General features: G+C 37.8%; 1 long non-coding RNA gene across 1 annotated transcript in view; it reads left to right on the plus strand.

Annotated features, from left to right (window-relative positions):
* The window catches only part of LOC135421527 (uncharacterized), a 70,679-nt gene extending 44,923 nt beyond the window's left edge, over positions 1-25,756 (plus strand). Inside the window, exons 2-4 of the long non-coding RNA XR_010434051.1 lie at positions 3,263-3,384; positions 15,836-15,963; positions 25,418-25,756. This is a non-coding gene — a long non-coding RNA (uncharacterized LOC135421527). The remainder of the gene's footprint in view (positions 1-3,262; positions 3,385-15,835; positions 15,964-25,417) is intronic.
* The last annotated feature ends 375 nt before the right edge of the window (positions 25,757-26,131 follow it).

Raw genomic sequence — 26,131 nt, forward strand, 5'->3', positions numbered from 1 at the left:
TGGCAATATAAGGGTTGCTTAATTGTTGTCTATTTGGATGAAAGGGTCAGTTGATAACTGTGAATTTTCAGAATTTGTACTTTAGTCAGCTGTAAGCCCCAAATTGTTTACTTGTTGATCTACTCAGTCTCAGATGAAATAAAGGACTAGTTTCAAATTTGGTTAAAACTTAAATGTTGAATTGTTTTAGTCACAATAGACAAGAAACTTACTCTGCTTATTTAACCTAATTAAAGTCAAGAAAATGATGTAATCAGCTGAAAGCACTGGGACAAGTCGGTGGCTACTTGTTTCAGAAATACCAAAGGTGTGTTTGTCATTCCAAGGCCTGAATTTTCATGATACTGTGGGACAGTTAAATGTGAGAAGGTGCAGCTGTAAAGGCAATCTATATTAGCACAAAAGTGCAAACCAGTTCCTCTTCTTGGGATGACCTTTCATCCAAGTGCCATTTTTATGCAGTAAGTGTTGAACAATGCAGTAACAATTGAACAATACAGTAATCTTAGCAACACAAGATTAGTGAATGAAGCAGAATAATCACAAGCATTTTCATTACTTTTAACTATATTAGCATCCATTGTTAATATACTGATGAAGTCCATCCAGATGGCTGAAGCCTGTGCTTAGTGCCTGCTGAAACAGGCTTGCTTTTTTTGCAGAAATTGTGCCAAGATCAATTCTGGAGATGTTCCAGAAGACAATCAAACTTTGACTGTGACCATTAGTAGCTATTGTGGTGAAGTAGGAGCAGCTCTGTGCAGAAAGACACTGCAGATGACATCTCTGCATTTAGGGTGGGAAGGCAACACTGACTTAAAACTAGTTTTAGTTTGGTCCCATAGGTTCAAAAACAGTATAGTAATTAGGATATGTCAGGTGTGTTACTTGAGCACATCCCCTGCTTTAATTTCATCCAAAATGAATCCAGAGTAGTGTACTTTAATTATTTTAAGATGTGAAACAGTGTGTGTCCACTGGTGGAAATGGTCAGGAGGTACAGTTGTCACTCCAGTGAACTTGATATATTAGACACCTTTTTCCATGGAGAGAGTCACGGATGGGAAATGTAGTTGTTCAGGTTGTACTAGTTTGAATCTGACAATAACATGAGTAACTTAACACTGCATGGCAACAATTTGGATTTCTTAGATACAGCACCTGCTGCCTCAACAGTTCAAGTAAAAGCATCACCTACTAGGGGTACATATGTTTTGATAAAAGTGTTACAGGCAAAGTCTCTTCCTGAAGTGATCTTGCTTAACCAAGCAGTGTTTCATCAGTCCTGCAGTGTAGTTTTGTCCACATGATTACATTTCAGGAATCACTCCAATAAATCAACTTCATGTACTTACTAGTTGTTTTGTTGATGTTTGGCTTGGTATGTGGTGACTTACTTTTTCTGTTGAAAGAATGTTTCTTAATGGATCATGTGGAGATATATGAAAGTGAGTTGGTCATAAATGCAGCTTAATAGTACTTTAATACAGACATTTAAATCTTCTGCTGAGAACATGTTCTTTGGTTTATGTCCTTACTATATATCTAGATAATTTCCTCGGATTTAAAGGAACAAAACATACCAATAAGCACTTTATCTTTATCTATGCTTCTATTTACTTTCATAGTTATGCTCAGGGTGCCCAATCCCAGGTCTTTGGTCTTGACCTGCCTTGGAAACTGAGAGCTAAGATGCCACTCTGTATTTGCTAATAAGGTAACATCTGCCCCCTGATGATAGCTCCATCAACCATTTTTGTACCTGTTTTCTTCAGTTAGGCAAGTTAAGAATTATCAGCAATGGAATGTTCTTGTTTGTATTCTTTTTAGTCCTCCGTAGTAAATACTAAATGTGCTTCTTTCTCTCTGGGAAGCATGTTGTTCTCTTTTAATGAGATTTCACACGTTAAACCCTACTGATAAGAGCACAGTGGAGCTAAGATTACATATTTAAAGTTGCTTCTGTTGCTAGGTAGTGATGAACTTGCTATCTAACATGTTAATTTCCCTTCTGAATCTATCTAATGTATCCTGTAAAAGTTTCTCTTGGTTTAAGCCATAAAATCAGTTTCTCACTTGTTAGAGCCAAAATCTGGAGCCCGTTAATACTTCGAGTGAGCTTAAAACCATACTTTTATAATTGAACATAAAAAGGTAAATATGTTCATTTTTCTATAGTTCATACAAGGTATTTCCCCCCTGCTGTAGTATTGTATCTTCTAAATTATGTTGCAGATAGCTCTGATTGCTTTGTTGATTTTCCTTAAATGACAGATGACTGTGGGCAAGTTCTCAATTTTTCTTCCCAATTCCCCAACTTGAGGATTGTCATCCCAAGTCTTATTGTGTTTGCAATGAAATTTTTCCTTGGGAGGTACTATTTTGAGCACAGATTTTCTGTAACAGTGGGAATTATTATCTGTGACTAATAACAATCTCTGTGGAGCTTGTTATACAATGAAGACTGGTCATGTGAGTATATGCCTGTGATTGCTTGCAGCTACAAGTAGCTTAAATTTCTGTAAGTTGCTTCCTTATCAATTTTTTTTTTCTCTCTACTGAAATAAGGTAAATTATTTAAACTACTATTTTAACTCAAGTTCAATAACACTTAGGTGAACTCTCATGCAAGAATCTAGAAAGATGTGCAAATTAACAGCAGTTAAGCTGGTCCTTAAACTGTTCTAACAGAAATTTTAATTGTCATTTGAATGACAATTAGCTTAGATAGCTAACCTATTTCTAAAATACCACTTCTTCAGAAGTGTCCCATTGGTGTGCAAAAAATAAAGATACCAGTAGTGAAGATCTTACTTGGAATCCATTTTTTCCCTAATTATTTATTTTTAAACAACTCTTGTTTGGTACAATTGTTCTGAGAATTAGGTATATAAAATAAAACCCAGCAATCAAAACACCGAATCAAACAGGGAAACAAACCTGAAATCCCCAGCCTGTGGGGTGGCATGGTCCATTCTATCTGTCATATAAATCATCCTGTGTTAATTGTATTGGAAACTTAAATTGAAATGGTCATCTCTTGAAAATAGCTTTCCTGTCCTGTAGTGATGCTAACTGATTTATTAACACATCAGTTATGCAAAACATAGCCATAGCTTGATCAGGGTTTGGTTATTGCCCAGGGAATGTTGTCTAATGGAACTGAGTGTTGCATTTTATAGCAGTCTGACTAAACAATAACTGTCAGGTTGCTCGTGACATTTGTTGATACTTCAAACGCTAAAACTGGCTTTCATTGCAGAACTACCATGAAGTGTCTCCTGCAGTGATGTCGTTATACAGGTCTTTCTTCAGAATAATTCTAAACTTTGGCTGCTGTTGAAGGAGATGCTGGGTATTGTTGTGATGGGCCACCAACGTGAGGTAAGAGAACATACACAGTTTTTGTAATCAGAGTTCCCCTGAGAGATTAGGTTGTCCAGAGAAACTGTGGTTGCCCCATCCCTGGAAGTATTCAAGGCCAGGTGGGATGGATCTGTGAGCAACTGGGTCCAGTGGAAGGTCTCCCTGCCTGTGACAGGCTGTTGGAATGAGATTATCCTTAAGGTCCCTTCCAAGCCAAGCCATTCTATGATTCTATTACAGCAGACAAACTTGCACAGAATGTAGCAACTGCTACTTTTCATTTGCTTCTATCAAATCAATACTGAGGATGTAAAATAAAAGTGTAAATAAACAAGAGCTTGTTACTCAGGATAAATACCACAGATAAGATTGCACACCAGGTGTCATTAGTGAGAGCCGCAAAGAACTTCTGTGTTAGGTAAGTCCAGGTAAAAATGAGGATGCAGGAGGCTGTTCCTGGGGCCATGTTGGTTTTCTGTAGTAATTATGCATGTGATAGATTTGATTTATTTTGGAGGGCCAGGAACAATGAAGTGTTTGCTTACTTGTTCAGTAACACTTATGATGTTGTTGACAACATGTTAGGGGAGGAAAATTGGCTGAGCACTGGCACTGCCACCTCATTGGGTACCTAATGTTGTCCTGGGAAATGGGGTCACAGCAATTAGCGTGCTGCTGGGGAGGGGTGGTAACGGATGGGAACTGCAAGCAAAGCAGGGAAGGTAATTAGGAAATGAGAAGTAGTTTCAGAAACTCTGTAAGGATTTGATTGCCATTTATGTACATTTGAGTTCTGTCACTTTAGAATATGAACACAGCAGGATTATTGGGAGTTAAAGTGTGTTCCTACTGTGGAACATGAAGCAAGGTCAAAAAGCAGAGTGATTTGAATTGTGCAAATTGGACAATGATTTTGAGAAATACACCAGGATATAAAGCTATCAAAAAATGGTAATTGAAGAAAAGAGACCAGAGAAAAGGCTATAACTGTATATTCTTAACAGTATGAAGTTGTCAAACAGTAGAATAACTTACTTTTAATGAAGTACTAAGACTCCACAAAAGGTCATGAACAGTCAAGTAAATAATGTCAGTTTAATAAAGGTTCTAAAGGTTTCAGGCCTTGTTGTAACCACCTACAATGAGGTTCAAAAAAAAAAAAGAAAAAAGCAAAAAAGGTAAAACTCTGGAGCAATAAGCTGTGGGGGAATAAACAACACATAGCTGGTTTCTACTTGGAGGTGGGAATGTCTTCCTTTACCTATGCTCTGGTTCTGTCACGCTTGTTCTGTGTTTCAAGTGAAGAAACCTCTTCAAGCCTTGAAATTTTATTCCGAAATAGGATGATGATGATGATAATATGAAAGAAAAATTCTAGTGTTGCATAACACACTAGAAACAGCTTCATCCAATAAGTCAGTCAAAATCCATGGTGCTAAACAAAGTAGCTGTTAAGTGTGTGCTCATTATGTAAGACTTTTGCCGTGAAATTAATCCAGGCAGAAATTCAGGTTTATGTGACCCCTGTGTCTTGTCAATGGGACCTCAAGCAGAAGAGCAAGGGAAGAAATCAAGTGAACTATCTCCAGTTACCTTTTGGCCATAAATCCTAATAGACTGAAATAGAGAATTCAAAGGAAAGAGCAGAGAGCAAAAAGTTTCAGCAAAATTAGTTTTCAGCACTTTTTAAATATGTGTTGCTATGATGCAACTACAAAGAAGGATTGATGATCTGTAATTCACTGGAGTATCAGAACTAAAGTCTCAAAACATTTAAGTTACTGCTATGTGAAGAGAACTCTTTCCAGACTGGATGTAGTACATAACTGAGGAGGCATTTATTTACCAGGATGGCAAGCTATGCTTATTGCAATTAGTGTTTCTCCAGCAAAAAAAAGAAAATAGAAATGTCAATAATTTTGCCATCTATATTGATTCATAGTTTCTAAGATTGTGATTTCTGATTGAAAGACATAGTTTTACTACCAAATCTCTACACTTTAGTCTCATAGCCATAACCAAATAATTCAGTCAACTTAAAAGTGCTTGAAGTTGACTTCTCCCGTTTTTCTGTTAGTTTTTGTTTCTTAATTTTTGTTCATCAACTTTGGGGTTTGCCTCAGAATTTTATTTTTTTTTTTTTTTCAGAATAGCCTCTATTTCCAGAGGTTATTCTGAAACATTTGTGACCATATAGCAAAAGATTGCTGAAGTCCATTTTTAAAAACAGGCATATATAATCTTTTAAGAATTGAAGATAGGGAACAAATTCCTTAAAAAAAAAATTGTGTATTTGTGTGATATTTTGAAAAAATAGGTATTTATGAAGTATTGTTCTTGGGGAGTCCAGTCTAATCCCTTCTATCTGTGTGTAGGTGGATGAGAACATGAAAAGCAAAAAACACTGGAAATGCATTTCTTCATCCTGTTCCCAGCACCACCCTCCCCCCCCCCAAAGGAAAATATAATGCTGTTTCCATGGAAAAATCAACATGATAGAGGACTGCTGGATAGCCAATACCATTTTTTAAATCCAATGGATTGCAGCTGTACTGAGAGGGAACAAATGTTTTGCTGCCTTTGCTGCCAAATAATAGATTATATTTGGAAGCATAAGACTAATGAAAAAATACAGTTCAGAAACACAGTGATTGCAAAGCTTCAGGCGTAAGAAAGGAAACTGTTAGCTTGCTTTGTAAAGCAGACGGGGCTCTAAAAAATTTAGTTTGTTTTTTTTTTTTAAGATGCAGTGTTGTTAAGTTATATATAATGTTGTTTCCTGAGGATCCAGTTTTTCACCATGGCAGTGATCCTAAACTTCCTGCTTTCTGCTGGCTGTAATTTATCTACTTACCAGCAGCAGCCATCTGCTTGGGAAATCATTAACTCAGACTTGGGTGAAGGAAGGCAGGGGCAGTGACTGGGAGATGGGATTGTCCTGTGGAGGGATAGCAGGCATGGTGTTCCTGATTCTCTGGGTGTATTCCATGCTGGTGGACAGCCACCTTCCTTGTAGACACAGAAAAGTGACATTTCCCTGAGATACTACCATGCAACAAACTCCAGTGAAATGTGAGAGCCTGAATCACATCAGGGTTTTGGTGTCTGGAAGAGTGTGTTGTTCAGTAAGGGCCTCCCCACCACAGCTTGCAAGATTTTTAACGAGCTTACTGGGTTGAACTTGTAGGTTTGGGCAAATTCCAAGACCAAACTTACTGAAGCTGACTATTACTAGATAGAGTTATTGGTGTTTGGCTTTCGTGGGAGTGTAAAATGATGCGACATCAGCCAGAAGGGACCTGATCTGTAGGTTCACAAGTTGCTGCTCACCAGCTGAGGTTACCTGTGTCCCTGCAGGGTGACTGCAGCCATTGCTTTCCATTTTGCACGTGGAACATACCTGGCACTGGTTTAAGGTTTAGCAGAGGACAAGCAACTCTTTTACCTGTGGTGATTTTACCACAGGTGACCAACCATTAGGTCACTCTAATGGTTTTATTCAGTTGTGTAGAATCTATAGTTTTATTACTGAAAACTATTAGATATAAGAATGAAAAAAGAAAAAGTTATTCTCTTAAGATCTTTATAATGAGACAAAAGTTAAGAGTATGCCATTAAATCCTGTTAAAGCAAAAAACAGGTTATCTGCTTTTCAGTCATCTGTTCATTGTCATGACAGAAACATTGATTTGTATCTTTAAGAGATCAATAACTGCAGAACTGGAGCTCAGTTTGGTGCAGGTGGATGGAAACACTTCTTCAGTGCTTCTGTAAGAAACTAGTAAACTGAATCAATAATGCCACATGACATAAAGGAAAGAAGAAATATCTTTACAACATCAAGCAGAGGTTTAGTAATCTGATCCACGTTCAGGGTATTGAGCAACTCATCAAATATGTGTGCAACAAGCAGTAATTGATTTTCCAGTCCCTGACCACCTGACGTGAATATGTGTGTGTAATATCACTGAGTAGCTCATGCAAACTTTTGTCTATTGAATTGCTGGGAAGATTTTGCTAAAACATGCTCTGGTTCACGATTTTTTTTTTTTTTACAGTTTGTTGGTGATGAATGATGTAGGAATTTAAACCCCCACCTTTAGAAACCACCATCTGTTATAAAATAGATCACTGATGTCTCTTTTAGCAGCTTAAGGCAGTGTGATTTCAAATTGCTGTTGCCTCTGACAAAGAGGGAACTGAAGAACTTTGTGTTATTTACTACACCTGTAGTATCCTTAAAAAGCTGTGGTTTGTTTTCTATTGGGAGTATATGGATCAGGCATTTTTAGAGTGATGTGCACAGCAGTGAAAAGCAGTGAGAAATTAACGTCAGAGATCTGCATCACCTGGGAGTTGGAGATCACAGTTGCACCTTTCTGTTGGTTATAAACAAAGATGGGATTAGCACCTTGCTGGTCAGCATCTGTGGTCAAGCTGAAGCCTATTTGGTAACATGATTTTAGGTGGGTTAATTGCAAAAACACATGCTTTTTCCTCCATTATAATGAAGCATATTTTATACCAGATGTTGTTGGATATCATGAAATGCTTGTTTATATAAATAAAAAAATTATCTTAATGGGAAAATGTACTACTTTTACACTTTTAAATGCTGGTGTTACCTGAATTCTACAGTTTCTATTGCTCCTAATATGTATAGAATCACTGTAAATTAGATAAAATAGAAACATTTAAAAAAAGCAGACTGATAAACAGAATTCAAAAACTTATTTTCCCCCCCTTTTTTTTTAATTGAACACCTATGCATATGGACATGTGCTGGACTTTTCACTTTTGACACAATAACTCCTGAAAGAAAATTCAGATGCTGAAAGCTTGCCTGCTCCAAATACTTGGTGTTTTTTATCAACTATTAATAGTATATTTGGGAATCAATTAAATTCTAATTAGTATTGTTCACATGAATTTGAATTCATTTCATGATATTTTAATTTCTCAAATATATCCTTTGCCCTGCTACTGCAGGGCCTTCAGGCAAACACAGTCATAACCATGCAGGTGTGTTTAGCAGATATAATAAAACTACGATAAAAGTGCAGGTGTGCATAGCAGGTTTATAAAGTGAGGCTTCCATGGACTGCAACAAACTCTGTCTTAAGATGAGTTAGGAGGTAATCACTGCTACTGTGACTTTCTGATTGCCCTTCCTCCACTGTTTTCCCTCCAGCTCCAGTGGCTGTGCCATTTTGTCAGGGGATGCAATGACTCACTTCCCCATTTTATTTTCTCTCACAGATGGCATAATTTCATCTCATGCTCTCAAAGTGACAAGTGACACCGTGGCACTGACTCTATTGTATTGGGCTGTGCTGGCTGTGATGAATACATAATATGTGGTGCAACTTTCTTTGTCTCTGCCTTACGCAGCAGTGGGGGAAGTAGGAAAACACAGGGAAGGTAATGTGAGGCTTCATGTGCCTCTGCTGTGACTGTGCACAGAGGCAGGATCAGTAACACCGTTATTGGTCCCCGTGTACTGCACGGATAATGGTTGTTTTTCTGTGTGCCAGGGAGCACAGAGGCGTACAGTGACTCACTGACTGACGTTGTCCTTTTGGCACACTAACAGTTTGTACAGTGCTGCCAGTTCTGTCTTGCTGTGTTGGATCTATTTGCCCAGAGCTTTTAAATTCCTTTCCAGTACTGGCAGTTTCAGTGGAACTGTAACCTGTGCATCCCACAGCACTCAACTTTTTGAAACTGTGAGATGTGGAAGTGTTTGAGGTGTTGTCTAAGTGAAAGATATTCCAAAACCTTGTGCTAAAGGTTTGTTCTTTTCATTTTTATGCTGGTGTTATGATAGGTAGGCACTGAATTTTGTTGAGGAGGAAAACATGTACTGTGAAAGACCTTCCCACCACCATCACCCTACATGCTGTATTTTATCTTTCCTCAGGATTTTCTGTAGCCAGCTGATTTAGAAATGGTTTGATGGGTGATGAAACAGATCTATATTTGTGCTTGGTAACTAGGGAAATCCATTTCAGTGTCTCCACATGACTGTAACTAATCTTGACTGCGTAGTAGAAGGGTTATAGATGGAAAGGGACCTCAAATAAAACACACATGGATCATTTGGACTGAAATCTGGGCACCATTTTTTGATGATGTACCTGCAGGTGTTACTGTCCAAAAGTCTGGTCTTCAGCTTTAGAGCAGTTTTCTGTATTGTGCTGTTCTTTCTACCACTATCCCTGTTGTGAAAGTCCCAAGAATATTGTCCCTTGGAGCCACATGAGAAATGTTGAAAATGTTCACAGAAAAAACATTACTGGCATCAAAATTATTTCTTTTATGCTTCCCCTTCAGTCAAGACTTGAAAAAGTCAATTTTCCTGCCCACAGAGTGTTATTTTTCTGAGCTTGCTTTCAGTTTAAAGGGACATTCTGTAGGAATTCCACTTCCATTTGTGTGTCTGCTCTCTGCAGTGACTTTATTGACCACATAAAGAATGATTTTTCTTCAGTAGCTCATTCAAGAGACTCTTCTGAAGCTTGGTTTTATTTGGAGAGGGAAAAGGGTTCAAGATAACACCAAAAAGCTTCCAGGTAAATAAACGTGTGTTCTTGCCTGCAATAACATTTCTTTACCAATTTCCCTACATAATGATCTAATGAAGACTCAGAGTATGGTTTTTGTACCTAATGGTTTAATAGATACTTTCAGGCTTTCACTGCTTTATAGTGGTGATTAATTTATTAAGCAGATCAGAGAGCTTAAATTGGGAGCCGATTTCCCCGGTAGAATGTAGGGAAATGGGGCACTTTTAGTGTTCTGTGGTAAACTGGAAATTCACCTTAGAGGTCAAGGACTTGAATCTAAGGTGAGATGTGGGCATTTTTTACCACTGCCAGTTCATGTTCCCCTTTCTCTCAAGCTCTCCAGTTAAGCTTGTCAAAATAATATTTGCTGGGACAGAACAAAAACTACTCAGGAATTTGAAATGGTTATGGCAACTGCAAATGTCACCTTTTTTTTTTTTTTTGATTTTAACAATATTTTTTTCCTCTCCAATGTTCTCAAATACTGCTGCTCAAAGGTCCTTGTCCAAATATATAATGGAAGCAAGTTGCCAGAGCATGGAACACAGAATTAACCAGATTTCTTTTCCAGGGGACTCTACCAGGGATGAGTGTTCAGCCTCCTGAGAACAAATGCCTGTCTCGATTAGCAAGCAGTAAGAGTAAATATGTAGACTGGAACATGATGCTGAGGACTATGTGTTGCCAACCAGCTCTAGTCTGATTGGGAGATTTGCTTCCAAAGTGTTCTCCTTATACAAATGAAAATGGTAATGTGAACACATCCTTGATATGAAGAATGTGTATTTTAAGTACAGTTTTAAGAATTTTTTTTTTGTCTGTCTTTAAATTTTTGGTCTTACAAGTCTGTTACCAGTAGCTTCTGGAGATGATTACAGATACTGAACAGCAGATGAATCTGTTCTCTTGAATTTTTCAGGCAGACAGGAATGCCTGCCAGGCCAGACCTGAGCCAGCCAGAAGCTGTGGCAATATGGGCAATATGAAACAGAATTTGATTTAACGTTAGCATGCCTTTCTGTGGGTTTATTGACTTGATTTCTCTATTGTGCTAACTTAATCCATGCAGCTTCCAGTTGATTTGGAGTGATGACTGCTTTTGTCTGCAAAATGCTTTCCAAACATATTCCTAAACCTGCCAATAAACAGAACTACAGGTGAGAAGTGTGACTGCTGAATGAAAACAGTGGGTGAAAAGGTAATTGTTAGAGGGTAGAGCCTTAGAGAAAAGATAAAAAAAACCCTAAAAGAGATTAAAACCATAATTAGACCAACACTGTGAGAAGATAAGCAAGTCCACTTTCCAAAAGGAGTGCTTTTACACTTAGCAAGAGGACTTGTCTCATGAAAGTTCTGGAAGCAGAACAGTCCATTGTTTATAAGATTGATTTGCTATTCAAGTTAGTGTACGTAGAGCACTCTAGGTCTTATACAAGGCTGAAAACTATTTTCATGTGTTAATTATGAAATAAATCTTATTACAATGTTATAAGCAGTACTTCAATACTATCATCATCTCTAAGCAGAGACCTCAAAAATAGTCCTGTGTGCTTCAATTTACCATGTTAATAGAATTAAAATTTACTGTACCCAAAACGAGGTCATACATAAATCTTTTTTGAGCAGGGATCTGTGGTGTTTATTTAGGTGGTGCCACCTCTGTAACCTTTTACCAGTTCCACCGTTTAAGAGAAATATTAATGTAATAAACGGGAATGCCTCCCTCCCTCCCTGACCCCATCCAGAAGTTAATAGTGAATTGGATAGGAACTTTAAAGTATGTCATTACTAGAAAATATGAGCTACTTCTGACCCTTAGATTCACCCTAATATTTCAGAAAACATCCAGAATTAACAGCATTATTGGTGTAAAGATCTGGCTGGAAAAGGGTTATTTATTGTGTAGAAAAAGTACATGTAGAAAATGTCTCTTATGGCCTTGTTTCTTAATATACATATAAAAAAATTCCATTTCACTGCTTTAATTGCTATGAGCACCATGAGTAAACTACTATTTTGCATAGCTTAGTCCAGTGAATTAAGTGTAAGTATTATTAAAACTGCATTTGTTACAATATTTAGAGGGAAGGGGAGAAAAATGTGCAAGTCAAACCTTTCTGCCTTGGAGGACAGAGACCAAATAGATATAACAGAAGTCATTGATAAATTGGGCTGTTCAATTGGGTTAGTGACAAATGACAGCTGAGTAGGAGTCATTGCAATGAATGTAGAGGGCCAGTATTCAAAATACCGTCCTTTACTGTGAGCACTTTATCAGTTTCTCCATAGTTAGATAGAAAGATAGAAATAAACCCAATCTGTATTTTTAACTTTAGATTAGAAGCATAAAGATAGTGCTGTTGTCACCATTTAATCCTTCTAATGCCTCCATAGTCAGAATCTGATGTGGCCAGAACTTTGAGATTAGTCTGTTCTGCTCTTTCTGTACAGGAAGTTTTTTGAAAGATTTTTAAAATGAAAAATTCAGATTTATTAGAGTAAAATTTGAATTCTTGAACTCTTTAAATAGCATATACAGGTGAGATACAGCACAACAAATCTCCCTCTATTGTCTTCTCCTGCTTCTTCTACATCCTTTCAGGACAGGTCCTTGCTCCAGGACTGGTTTCAATCCATGTGTTTGTTTTAGGAGTACTCTCAAACTCCACACAGCCTGGTGTAGTCATGGGGAAGTTTTTCCCTGTCCCTGCTTTCTCAGAAAGGGGAAAGTATGGTCCCTTTTCAAACCACAGGTTCTCAGCAACATTTTCTGACTGTCTTCCCCAGTAGAAGAAAGCAGAAACCCCATAGTTTCTGGCATCTTATTATCCAGTGGTTTTCCTGGAACAGCTATAACACCAGAGGCCTGCCCCTATGTCCTTCTTTGCTTGGAATGTAACACAGGCACTGAGAACAAAATGGTCTGGTTTAGTCCATTTTAACGTTGATCCACCTGCTGATCAAAAAATAAACAGTGGACAGATTGATATCTAATGAATGACAGTGGTCAGATATTGGAGATGCATTTTAAATTAAAAAAAAAAATTGAAACTAACTAGATGTTGAACAAACAGCAAAATAAGATTAATAATTTTCTCTTCTAAGAGCAAAGACTCTACAGGGAGAGCCTGGCCTCACTGCATGATAGGTTTGAACCAGAATGAAGAGAAGAGAAAAATTCCTCAGGGTGTGCTTTGGCAGAATTATGAAATAAATAAAAAAATGTGCCGGGTGGGAATATTTTTCTCTGTTTGAATGGTTTGAAGCAACTTTAGGATTTTTGGCCAATTTAATACATAATCCTTTAACTATAATACTCTTGGCAAAGAACATTCTTCAGCTTCTGTCTTGTTAGAAGATGCTATTCCTCTCAGAACTGGTTTATTTTAGTTTGGTGTGACATTAGCTGCAAGGCTTTTCAGTAGTGCAGGCAGAGTTTGGTTGTTGCAGGAGGTGCCCAAAACCCTGCTGTGAAAGTGAAAAGGGTGAGAAGTGGCAAAGGAGGGTAGAGAACTACAAGGGAAGAAGAAAAAGTTGCTGAGAGTGAAATTTCCATGTTACTGCTCTGCACAGACTGAGTGCTGGATCCTGCTTCCAGAAGACTCCTTTTATTCCAGCAGCAGTGGCTGCCCTTGCAGCACCCTGAGCCTTCCCTGTGAGCAACAGCACTGCCTGACACCTCAGTGTTCCTGTCTGGGAAAGGAGCCCTTTGCTCTTTTGCTGCACAGCAGCAGGCTGTGCTCTAAGGTGTTGAACAGCACTGCTCTCACCATTTAATGGAGAGAATGCAGAGGCTTCATTTCAGTCTAGGGAAGGACTGAGACTTGGCCCGAGTCTCAAGTTTAAGGAACTTAAACAGATACTTTATTCTGGTTTGCTGTTTTATCACCAACACTTCTCAGTTCTCTGTTGCAAAGACTTGAGGGAAATATGCTCAAGGATTCCCAGCTGTGAACAACACCTAAGGAGTGATAGGATTTAATTCCATAGTAGTTGAGTGTCTCTCCATCTCCCTGAAAGATGTTATATCGAGATGGCTGTCGCTACTGAAAGAGTGGACAGGCACTGGAATAAGTTTGGGAGGTGGTGGAGTCCCTGTCTCTGGAGGGATTCCAGATGTGTCTGGTTGTGGCACTTGGGGTTACAGTTTAGGGGTGATTATCGTGATGCTGGTCGATGACTGGAGTGGATAATCTTGGAGGTCTCTTCCAACCTTGTTGATTCTGTGATTTGTAGCATATGAGTGATACATAATGGCTTTATAATTGTGTGCAATAAGGCACAGAATGACAGAAGTCTACATTAATACCAGGTGTGTGTTTATTAGCTCCCTTATTATTTAATAGATATATTAGATTTTTAATAGTAGGTTCCTTAATAAATATTGTGGTGTCTTAAATTAGTTACATATTTGGCCTGCAATTAGTAAGGTGGAGTCAGACACATAAATAGAGGTGGGTGTTGCTTGGGCTTAAGCTGCATCTCAGGAGGGTTGGATCCAGAGATCACTCACAGAGAACAAAGGTCTCTGAAAGCAAATGGACAGAAGGGAAATAAGATTAAAACCAGTGTGTATCTTAAACTCTCCAAAGGATTATGAATGATGTTTTTATAGTGGCAAGTGGGAACTCAGGAAACTAGATGTTCCAGTTTTAGTGACTACAATGTCTGTGTGCTGATGTTAACACAGCAAAAGGTCTCAAGTAACAACAATGAAAAATTGCACTTGCACTGTTGTCTCAATTTTGTATCAGTATCTTGGCAAAGCACTCAGATATTTTGAGCAGAGAATAACAGTTTTCTGCTTCTATACTCTAAAGGTTTAAGAGCAAATTCTTAACACAAGGATTTCATATTAAATTGACTTACTCCATTCTGATAAATTGGAGAATAAGCAAATTCTAGTACTAGCAATGCCTGTAAATATTTTGTATGAAAGCATTTTCGTTATAGAAAAAACAGGGCTGAAGGAAGAGGTTATCTAATCCATTGAACTCTCTCTTAAATCTTTATCTCTGCTTAAAAATCTCTAGTGAAAGAGTTTCCAGAATTGCATTAAGTGGCATGATGCAGTTCTTTGCTGACTTACAGTGAAGAGTTGCCTACTGCTGATTCATTTCCCTGGCAGCACTGAAAAGTCCCCAATTCTGCGGTGATATTCTGTGGATATGGAAGTGATGTTCTCTTCTTTTTCCTTTTACCTTTCTGGGAGATTTTCTTACATTTTGAAGTTTTTTAGCATGTGTTTTCAATCTAAAGACTGTAAATTCCCCCCTGCCCCCGAGAATGTATTTTCTCTTAATTTTGTTACTGTACTTGTGACGACATTATAGCAGCCTTCCAGTACCTAAAGGGGCTTTGCAAGAAGGCTGGAGAGGGTCTTTTCAGAAGGGCATGGTGTGATAGGATGAAGGGGAATGGCCTTAAGCTGACGGGAGAGCAGGTTTAGAATACGTGTCAGGAAGACATTCTTCCCTGTGAGGGTGGTGAGACACTGGCACAAGTTGCCCAGAGAAGTTGTGGAAAGTGTTCCCTGGAAGTGTTCAAGGCCAAGTTGGATGGACTGAGCACCGTGGCCTGGTGGAAGGTGTCCCTGCCCATGGCAGGAGGTTGGAATGAGGTGAGCTTCAAGGTCCTTTCCAACAAAACCATTTAATGTTTCTGTGATCTTACACATATGCAGACAGTGACATTACTGGGGAAGGTGGGTGAAGGGATTGCCTTACCTTTTGCATGTGACATTCCAGTTTATGTCTGCCAATGTTTGTACGCTTTGACTGGTTTGTGTTGGTGATTTTGTGTATCTGTTCAGCTCGAGCTAGTTCTCATTTCGATTATTCTTACTGCCCTACTCTATCCACTTTTTGAAGTACAGTCTACTCCTTCTTCTCCCATCTGTGCAGGCCAGTGCCAAGGCACCTTCTTGGGAAATGATGCCATTTGGGTGCTTGCAACCAGTTCTCTGGAGATATTGAGTGAAGACTGAGTCGACTGTAGCTGAACAAAGGGAAGATGAAAGAGGCTGTGAAAGGTACAAGTATTCTCAGTGTATTTGCTGTGAGGGAAGAAGGCACTGTAAATAGGCTAATGGCTGGTACAACTACTATATCATCCAAGAAAAGTGGGGGGGATTACAGTAGAAAGATGATCAATATGTATAAAGCTCCAAGAAATGGTTTTTGTCTTTAAGATTGGTGCAAGTTGAAAACTTGCTGAGCAAAAATATTTAGAAATAAAGGCAATAGAACTGGCAGGAGTGTAGCAAGTCTAATCAATAATAAAAGGATAATCTGTCTTTCTTTGTGGTACACAAAGCAATAATCTGTTGTTCAGATTGATTAAATGCCTCAGCTCTGTTTCGATTATTAATCAATCTGTAAAACAGCTTATTGTGAGTATAATACAAAGTACTAGAGATTATGGATAGTGGATGGTGATAACAGGACGAGGGAGGGGGAGTCTTTTTTTCTTCGTGTGAAAAAAGTTGAGCTGAAGTGAGGTGGAGGGTTTCTTTGGACAGACTTTCTGTTCCAACATATATTAGTGGCTTGACTGCAGTGTCAAGTTGCAGAGTTCTAAAACAGGGTCTAAAAGCTGAGTTTACACAATTTGTGGTGATTTTCCTCTCTGATATGCAAACACAGGAAGGGCCACTAACTGGACAGAGAAACAATGTGAAATATGAGGACTAAGAAATAGGAAGATCTTGGATAGAAAAAAGCTGACCAGTTATCTTTTGGAAACATGCCGTTGTCTGATATGTTCTTTGCACTAATAACTTATTTTATTCTTACAAAAATGCATATTTGTTTGGTTCCATTCTTCTAAGGTAGCACTGAATATGTGGTTTACAGACTCATGTTGGATCTTCAGAAGAATTTTCTACTTATGAGCAGTACTGACCTGCACGATTAATGATGGATTATGCTGACAGTATAAATTTAGTTGCATCCTCAATCTTGACTCCTTTCCAGTTGTGTTGTTTTGGGGGTTTGGACTTTAGTATTTTTTTGTTTGTTTGTTGGTTTGTGGGGTTTTTTGATGGTAGAATAAAATAATGAAGCTGATGATAAAATATGCCTATAAAAATTCTGGCAAATTTATTACAAAACAACATGGCTTGATTTCTTATTTTTGTATCCATCTGGTCATTAGGCCTTTCCAACTGTCAGTGTCTAATATAATCTCCTTTAATAGCAGCATATAATTAGCTCTATGCTGATCAGAGGCATTGAGGATGGTGGTGGTAACATTCAAATCTGAATATCAAAATCCCAGAGAAGATAACTCAAAGAGACATATGTCTAAGCCAGCATTTATGACTTTTAGTCCTAAAGTCTGTAACTGTTGATTTAGCATGTGAGCTTTGAACTGTGGTATGGAAATTTATCAATTAAGAATCCTCAGGAGTTCTGGAAGGAAAGTACAGATGTCTCTCCAAATGTGGTAATATTTCACTTTTTTCCCCTCTATACAGTCCTGGTCTCTCTTCAAATATTTGATTTCTTCTTATTTGTCTAGTTTCTTATTTAAAAAAAGTAATGAAAGCTATAGCCTTGACATTGCTCCATTAGGAACAAGTTGTCTCAATTTTTAACCTTAATCCAGAGCTCTATATATATGATCTATACACATGTACTTCATAAAGTGTTTCCTTGAAGACTGTTACAGGAGTCCAGTTTTCTAGTGTTTTTTACTTTTTTTTGGGAGGTGACTTGGAGGTGTTTTTGTTTTACTGCACATATCTGATAAATGTATTGCAAATATAATGCGGTAACCGTTGTTTAGGAAGGCCCTTGAAGATTGTTGATGTTGCTGAGACTGGGACTTCATTCTAAAAGTATGAATTTCTCTCAGTTCCTTTAAAGAACATTTGATTTTAACAGCTGTCTTCCAGAAGTGTTCTGTCTTGCATATGGAGTTGGACAAGCCAGCTGTTTGATCATAAAAGAGCTAATTATGGGACAGGATTTCAAACACTTCAGATAGATATTTATTGACTAGATCTAGCAAATTATTTGGTTCGTTGGAATGTATTGGAACATCAACCTCTGTATTCTGCTCTGCAGTCAACCAAAATAAACTAAACAGGGCTTCAAAAAAAGGAAATACACCTTGACAAGTGAAAATTACATCTCTTGCATTAAGGCTGGAAGTGTCTTTGAATTTAGGCTTTCAGTTCTTCTATAGAAGATCACAGTTCCCTTTTTGGTCTCTGGCATTGTAATCCATTTGAGGATTCTGTCAACACCCCTCTCAAAAAAATGCATAAACCTATTAAGATTTGTAGAAGAAAAATCTATACAAGTTACCTTTTACTCATAACCTGAAGTGCACAGCTGCAGCTTTCTCCAAGAAGTGTTTCAATATCAGAAAAGGAAAAGCAGATATCTTTTTCTTTATGATTCTGTATTGAAAGTAAGTAGTGGTAGCACTATAGGATTTATTTTTGGCCTAGATATTTGCTCAGGGATTGTTTTGGTTGTCCACTACTTGCTGACCAGACTGTGAGGACACATCCTAGCTCTGACAGGACAGTGGGACAGATACCAAGAGAGTCACTGCAGCACTTGAAACATCAGCGAGATGGGAAGCACACCGACTTCTCCCCAAAGAGATCTGTCAGGATTCATTGCAGGATCTATTCCTTACCTTCCTCCTTTAATTTCCTGCATCATTTAACCAGTGTTTTCTGTGGCAGAACTGCTCTGCACATCACTGCTTTCCTTTATGTTTGTTAATAAATAGTGGCTTCTGCTACACAAGATTTTTTGGCAGGCAGTAGTGAATATAATCTCTCTGGGTTGCAGATATAAACTAAAGACAACTCCCAGACCTTTTAATAAGAACCCAAAACCTGTTAATGATGCATAGGAAGCAGCCTGGAATTCACTGGACAGCTCCCCACTGTGGGCCTCTCTCTTCTCTCCCCTCCTTCCCAATAAATTTAGTTTAAGATTAAACTCTTCCCCTGTTCTTTACAATTATATTTTTTGGCTTTTCTCTGGAGATTATTTCCTCCAATGAAGCTTCCTCATACCTCAAACCACCTTTGGTCAAACTGTAGTTTTGGTGTGTAGAGTGGGGAAAAGGGGATGCATTCTAAAGTAAATTGAAAAAATATACACTAACATACAAGAACAGGTAAGAGTGTTTTATACAGAACTGAACTCTTCAAAAATAGTACTAAATATTTTGAGCTGTTGTAATACGTGCACCAAGCTGTATATGCAAAGATATTAAAATATTGAAACCCTACAAAGATCCTAAAAGGCCTTGCTTTCAAGCTAAATTTAACTGAGCTAATTTTTAATTCAATTTCTTTTTTTTCTTTAATACTCAACCCTGAAACAAACAAACAAAAAATATTCCCAATGCTATTTAGAGATATGCTGTGTCTTGAAAGGCTTGAAAATATCCTCAGAGGTCAACATTAACAGTTATTGATAATTTGAGGTATGTGCCCTAAAAGACTATAAGAGAAAACAATAAATTGGATAACTTTCATCAAAACAAGTCTGTCCTTTTTATTCAGCAAAAAAGAAAACTTTCAGGAGTGTAGAGGTGGTATGAAAAATTGTTATAACAGAAGCATCTTTAGTGCTAGTTTAGAAGGTGATGCTTTTTTAGGCTTGTTCCATTAACAGTTTCTTAGGAAACAAAAAAACCTGAATGATGTTTCAAAACTCCAGTCTAGTCTCTTTACTGATGTTCTTGATGTTATTTCTTATACATGCAAAGCAGTTCTATGCAACTATTAATTGGATCTTTTGGAGAAGATCAGCAGAATTTCTACTTTTCAGCAGAACCAAGTGGCTGTAACTTAAGGCTATCTGAGATCACTGTAAGAATATCAGCCAGGGGAATTTCACCCTGAAGAATAAGACCTGTAAGAACCTTTACCTCGTGGCTATCCAAAGCTCATAAATGTTGCCATTGAAAAGCACCCAGAGGACAGTTTGCCAAGGGGTTCTGTGGTGCCAAAAGTGGGCTGAGAGCAATGAACATCAATATCAGAGGAAGGGAAAAGAAGTTTGTGTCTTGTGAATTGTTCATGTTTGAAGTGAATGTTGCTTGCTGAATTCCTTTTGCCAATGTTGCCTTAATCTAGCAAGGTGATTTGAAATAGTGTAATATTGAGATTGGTTTGTTACTGGTGGCTGCTTCTGTGTTTTTAAGATGTTGACTGGATCATTCTTATTGGTATCTCTGCACTAACCTGTTATGAGACTGCAGGTTGTTCTTGCCTCCTCCTGGCAGAGAAGGATATTTCCCAGTCTTGCTGCTTAAAATTCCTTCCAGAGCTGAATTCAGGCACAGTCTAGAGGGTGTCAATCCACTGAAGAAAGAAAGAAACAAAGAACTCTGGTGCCCTGCAATCTAGTATTGCTCTTCTTTTAAGTAAGGTGAAAGACCTTCCTCTAGGTAAATTATTTATTAGTCAGCTCTTTGAGCCACCTGGGAATGGACTCTGTTCAAGTTTGTCAGTTAAGAAATAAACTCCTGGAGTGATTCTAAACATCTTTGCATTTTTGTCATGGAGTGAAGTCAGCTTTTTTGCTGGTCCTAATTACAATCTCCTATATATCCAGTTATTGGACATTTAGAACTCTAAGTGGAGTAAAACTACAGGAACTACTACCCAATACACTCTCTTTTGTTCAGTGGTTCACCTGCCAGAATTAGAGAAAGAAAGTTTCACTTTCGTTCCAAAGAAAATAAAGGCAGAAAGAAAGGTTCTTGATAACAAGTAGTGTATTGGGAGGTTATGGAGGTGGGTTGGAATGCAGAGAGCATTTGTTCATGCGCTGTTTGGAATTTGGTGTATCAGCTGATACATTACAGCTGTTTTGAAACACTTCCACCACTTCCATTCTACCCCCAAGAGGAGGGAGCTGATTCATAAACTTAAATAGACAGTATTAGTTATACAAAAAAGTTACTACACACCAAAATTCAGGAGTGTTGTGTATTAAGCCCAAGAGCAAGACATTAAATTTTATTAGAAAGCTATGAAATAAAACTAGTTTACAGGTTAAATCACTGGTATGACTTTTGTAGGACATTCATCAAAATCTACTTACATAAATTAAAACAAAGAAACACATTTGTTGAATGATTGCAGTTCCTGCTGCCTCAGAATTCTTTTTTATTGCTGTTTGAAAGGCATTTACTTAATTTTTCTTGTTCAGTCAGGTAGGTATCATAACTGATTATGTACAATAATGATTTTAAATTGTGTTGATGCATCATGTAGAAAATGCAGTTGCTAAAATCGCAGTAAACACAGCTCATAAAAGTAGAAGAAAGGAAAGACAAGGAAGAAAATGGATGTAAACCTTAGTGGACTCCAGTAGGATTACTGATTTCCTTTGAGTTGTTTGACAGATAAAATGGAAAAGCAAAATGTCCAACTTCAAAGCATCTCTTGAAGAAAATAGGAGAATGTAGCAAAGGAGGAAGAAAATGATGAATGTTACTTAGAGAGAGGAGCAAATGCAATTGTTCTGCATGAAGTGTTCATCATTTTCCTTTTTTTGTTCTACAGCATTTGATAAACATCCATTTACCTGTAGTAGGCAAAAAAATCATGTTTGAAGAAGTCTTGGTTCATGGGTCATCTTTCAAAGCGTTATATCTTAATAGCTCAAAACTTTATCAGGTTCTGTACAACAGTTCTATGTCTGAGGCTTCAAGCAATTCTCAGAAGAAAGCAGTGAGGCAGTTCACTCTGATCAAGGAGGACATAATGCTTATGCATTCACATCAGGGCTAAACAGATTTTATAGAAATACCACTGGAGATACTGATCTCTGAAGAGAAACACATTACTCCAAATACATGTATTCAGAATAGCAATGAAATTACCCTCTGAGGCTTTCTGTGATGTTACATGTGGACTGTGAATGTTATTATTAGGTAGGAAGGGAGGAGAGGACACATGAGTTATGGTGTTAAGTCATATGCAGGCTGTATTACATATACATACAGATGTTTCAGGTGGAAAAAGAAAGGAAGTAAACAAAGATGCTGCATGTAGATTTTTTGATTTTAAAAACTGCAATCTTGCTTATTCACAAAGAATTCACAAGTTCTATTTTTCTAAAAAATTGGTGAAAAATGAGGTGCAAATGAGAGAGAAAGACTTTTGCTGGTAGGTGGTGTCAATCTCTTAAACAGCATCTTCACCTGCCCCTACAAAATGCTCAGCCAGTCTGAATCCCTTTTGTAGTCTCTAGGCTTTTTTCTAATATACATTTATATGCAAAGCACTATCCAGCCAAGTTTTTAGTTGTTTCTGAGCTAAATTGCCATAGCAGATTTCCATGTGCTTTTGGGAAGGGACAGGCACAGTGGTTCTGTTCTGGAGGCAGGTACTGTTTCGTGAAAGATCTTTACTCTTTATTGCAGCTATCCCTGGTGAAAGATTGCAATTACTATCCTACTTCCAGCAACTCTACCCGAATCATGACAGCTCTTAATTATGTGTGAAAGAAGAAGTTATATACAGAGAAATTTCTCAGAGAGAATTACCTCTGAAATGTATTCAGGCTTAGAAGGGTCTGCAGCAGGGCTATTTGTCTTGTGCTTCTCATTTGGTTATTTTTGCTTCAGGAGCTGTGAAACTTTGCCTGACTTTTAATACCAGAATTTGCATTGGGAAGGAATTTCTGCTCCCCCTTTCCTAAAGTTTCTCCCCCTCTTTTTTTTTCTTTTTTAATAATCAGATTTGGCTCTGTCTATATTTCTTCCTTTATATATGCCTCTTGCAGTCTACTGCTGAGTTAGTCTGCTGCTGAGTGTACTGCTCAAGGAAACACAAAGAAATAAGTAACAGGCTTTCAAATTTCTGATCAAGTTTAAAGTTAAATCTTATTATTCAGCTACGTAACTTTAATACCCTTCAGTTATAAATGTTGCATCTTCTTTAAGTGTTTATTGGCAGCAATTTATTAATGTTTATACTTAGAGAAATGTACTGCGATGGCAGTCATGTTGGAGTTGATTTTCAAAATAATTTCAAGCCTGCAGAAGCTGGCATTTAAAAAATGTTCTATTCCAAGTCTTACTAAATCCAAGATTTTAAATTATGTCCAGCTTCAAGACCATCTTAATGAGTAAAGATAACTGAGCCAGGACAGATGTACAGCTTCCTGGTCCAGAATAGGTAGGGTGTTGGGAACTCTGCCATTTAGTATGGGATAATATATTTCAAGTCTGTTGCCACACAAAGGCAAGAAAGGAAGTTCCAGTCAGATCTCTTTTATGCCAAAAGAGAAACATCCAGCTGGGCTATTGTGAAAAGATTTTAATGCATAGTCCATCTGATGAGATTCTTTGTGAAGTTTGAGCTTTATTGCACTGATATTTTCAGATAAACTGTTCTCCCTGAAAACTTCTAGGAAGCTCTCAATATTGTACCACAATTAAATTGTATTTATGACAGTTTATTAGTTACTGACCAGTCTCCCATTATTGAGGGTTATTCAATTATGGATTCTAGCTCTGATTTTTAATAAAGCTTTCTGAATCTGTATTTCAACATGAGACCTAAGATGGCTCAAAGTAAACCTCATTTATTAAAGGTAACCTTGACAGCACAAGGTATGTTAAATTATAACATGCGAAAAGTTTCAGCAAAGAGATGATGATTGGAGATTGTAGTATTAACTTTATTTTGTGGATTGACTGTCATTGATGACCTGACCATTCCCTAACTGATGTGCTATGGGAAACAGCTGCATATGTGATGCTGGTTTATCTTTGTTTTCTGGTTCTGCTATTAAATCATCAATATAACTGTCAATGAAGGAGCTCGCCACTTGGTGGAAGGCTTATATCCACAGAGAGTAGAGAATGTTCCTGAAAAAGGCAATGGTCTCCCGGCAGCAGTAAAAGTTGGGTTTCAGAAGCCGTGTAAGGGTTTGTACACTGCTGATTTTCCACAGTCAGGCCAAGTGTTACAGGGACAAGGTCATCCTGATGCCCTCAGTGGAAGGGAACAGCCCAGCTGCTTGGAGGACTAGAATTACAGGCCTTTTTTTCCTGCCTAATTAGCAATATTACTTTATATTTTGCACATCTCTTTGCATGCATTGGGAAGAAGTCTGCAGGGAGCTCATTATGTTCCCAGCCTTGTAGTTATAGGCTCACAAAGCTGTAGCTTCGGGGGGGTGGGAGGTGTCTTCAGTGGAAAAAAATCCATATCCAAACTGAAACACTGCTGAAAACTTGTAGGAAGTCTGTATGATATCTCCTGGGGGCATGGTTTATCCTGCCCTGTGTGTTCCTGCAGAGAAACTGTCCAGATGAATCTTCTTGTCATAGTTTTACTTTGACATAATGGCTGAGGGCAGAATTTTGGCTCAGATGTCATCTGTTAATGAGTCTCTAACCAATGGATGGGTTTGGGAAGATAAAGGAGCCAATGAAACCTTTCTTATTGCTGCCTTGGTGTGATTTTTTTTAGAGCCCAGTGTAGTTCCTGTGACTGGTACTTCCTAGCAATAGAATTTAGTGTGAGGGGGCTTTATCTTTTTTCTCCCCTCTTTGGTGGAGAGTGACTGAAACATGACAGGATCCCATTCTCAGCACACTGCTCTGCTAACAGACTCCAAACTGTTGCTGAAAGCAAGACAAGAAGTTTTCAAAGAAAGAATAGAGAGCAAGAGCTTATGACAACCCTTCGAGGACAATAGTATGAAGGTTTGTTGCAAGAATATCTGTCTGAATCCAAACTCACTCAGTTCTCTTTGAGTTTTCTTTGTTTGAAGACTGGATCTTTAAATCAAAAAAGGTTGCACAACATACACCATGGAATTATTTTGTGTAACCAGTTTAAACTGAAGGAAGTACTGTGTCATTGTTTTCCAGCCATCATGGAGCTACACCAGAAGCTGCTTCTCAGAAAGTCAGTATATCTCTACCCAAGGAAGATGTTACTGTATGAAGTCCCAATTGCTAGAGCTGATCAGTGCTGTAGGGAGGATTATTAATTAGATGCAATCAGAATGTCATGGACATTGCCCAGTTGATGAACCACACCTTTCTTACTCTCACTACCACCAGATAAACAATTTTGGATTTGTATAGTCATTTCTGCTGCCACTATCCATTATCCTGTGGAAGAAGTCATTGTCTAATTTAAGTGATCAAAGACATAAAATGGTGTTATCAATATACCTTTCACTGAAATACAATGCACAGGCCCCAGAATAACCCAGAATTAAAAGGGCAGTTTAATTTTGATGGAATATAGTTTGGACAGGAATAATTTTTAACAGTTGGAGTTTTGATTATAACTGCATTGTGATATGGCAATATATTTAAAAATGTACAGCATACAAACATGCTTTGTGTAATGTGTGGTATTAATGACACACATAATTTTAAATTTTAAATAATTTTAAATTTTAATTTGTAATAAATCATAATTTTAACTGTAGATAATTTTGTCATAAGAGCTTTTCTTCATTTCTGTACAGAAATCGTGCCATTGAGAATAGACGACTTAATGGAGTTGTGGAGGTGTGTCAGATGGGATTTGTCTTCATCACTGTGAGCTGCCCCTTTGTGCAGCTTCCTATTGCTTAGATCACTTCAGCTTCCAGCAAACTGAAGAATGCTCACTTTGTTCAAGCCTGTGAGTTGCAACTGACTTAATTGCTTAGAAAAACATCTTTACAGGGCAAAGCAAAAGCAAACAAAATGCTCCAAGAGTGCAGAAGAGTAGACTGAAAGAGAACTGGCACAGAAGGTAAGCCAGTTCAATAACCGTGTTATTTAATGCAAATTTAGTGTAAATAACAGAATATAGACCAGTAGTAATAAAGCCATTTCCACAGATGCAAAATGTCTTGTTCTTGGAGATTCAGGGAAAACTGTGATGTGAGATATGACTGTAAAATTTCTGAACACAAAAATATACTAATTTCTGCGCTGTGCTAGATCTGTCATTCTAACACGTTCCAACAAAAGACCTCTGAGATGTTTTTTAAAACGTTATTTGGATTTTCTTTCAGACTGGGTATTCCTTCTACACTTCTGCTCTGTGGTTTGTGGAATTACAATGCAATCTTGTATAATTAACATGTCAAAGAGAGAGGAGAGCTGACAAGTGTGTCCTAATGTATTTATCAATCTTTACCTAATAGCAAAGTCTTCATTGACTGCACGTGTGACTGACTGGGCATTCAACC

This window comes from Pseudopipra pipra, chromosome 13 (assembly GCF_036250125.1).
Source record: "Pseudopipra pipra isolate bDixPip1 chromosome 13, bDixPip1.hap1, whole genome shotgun sequence".
Taxonomy (NCBI): domain Eukaryota; kingdom Metazoa; phylum Chordata; class Aves; order Passeriformes; family Pipridae; genus Pseudopipra; species Pseudopipra pipra.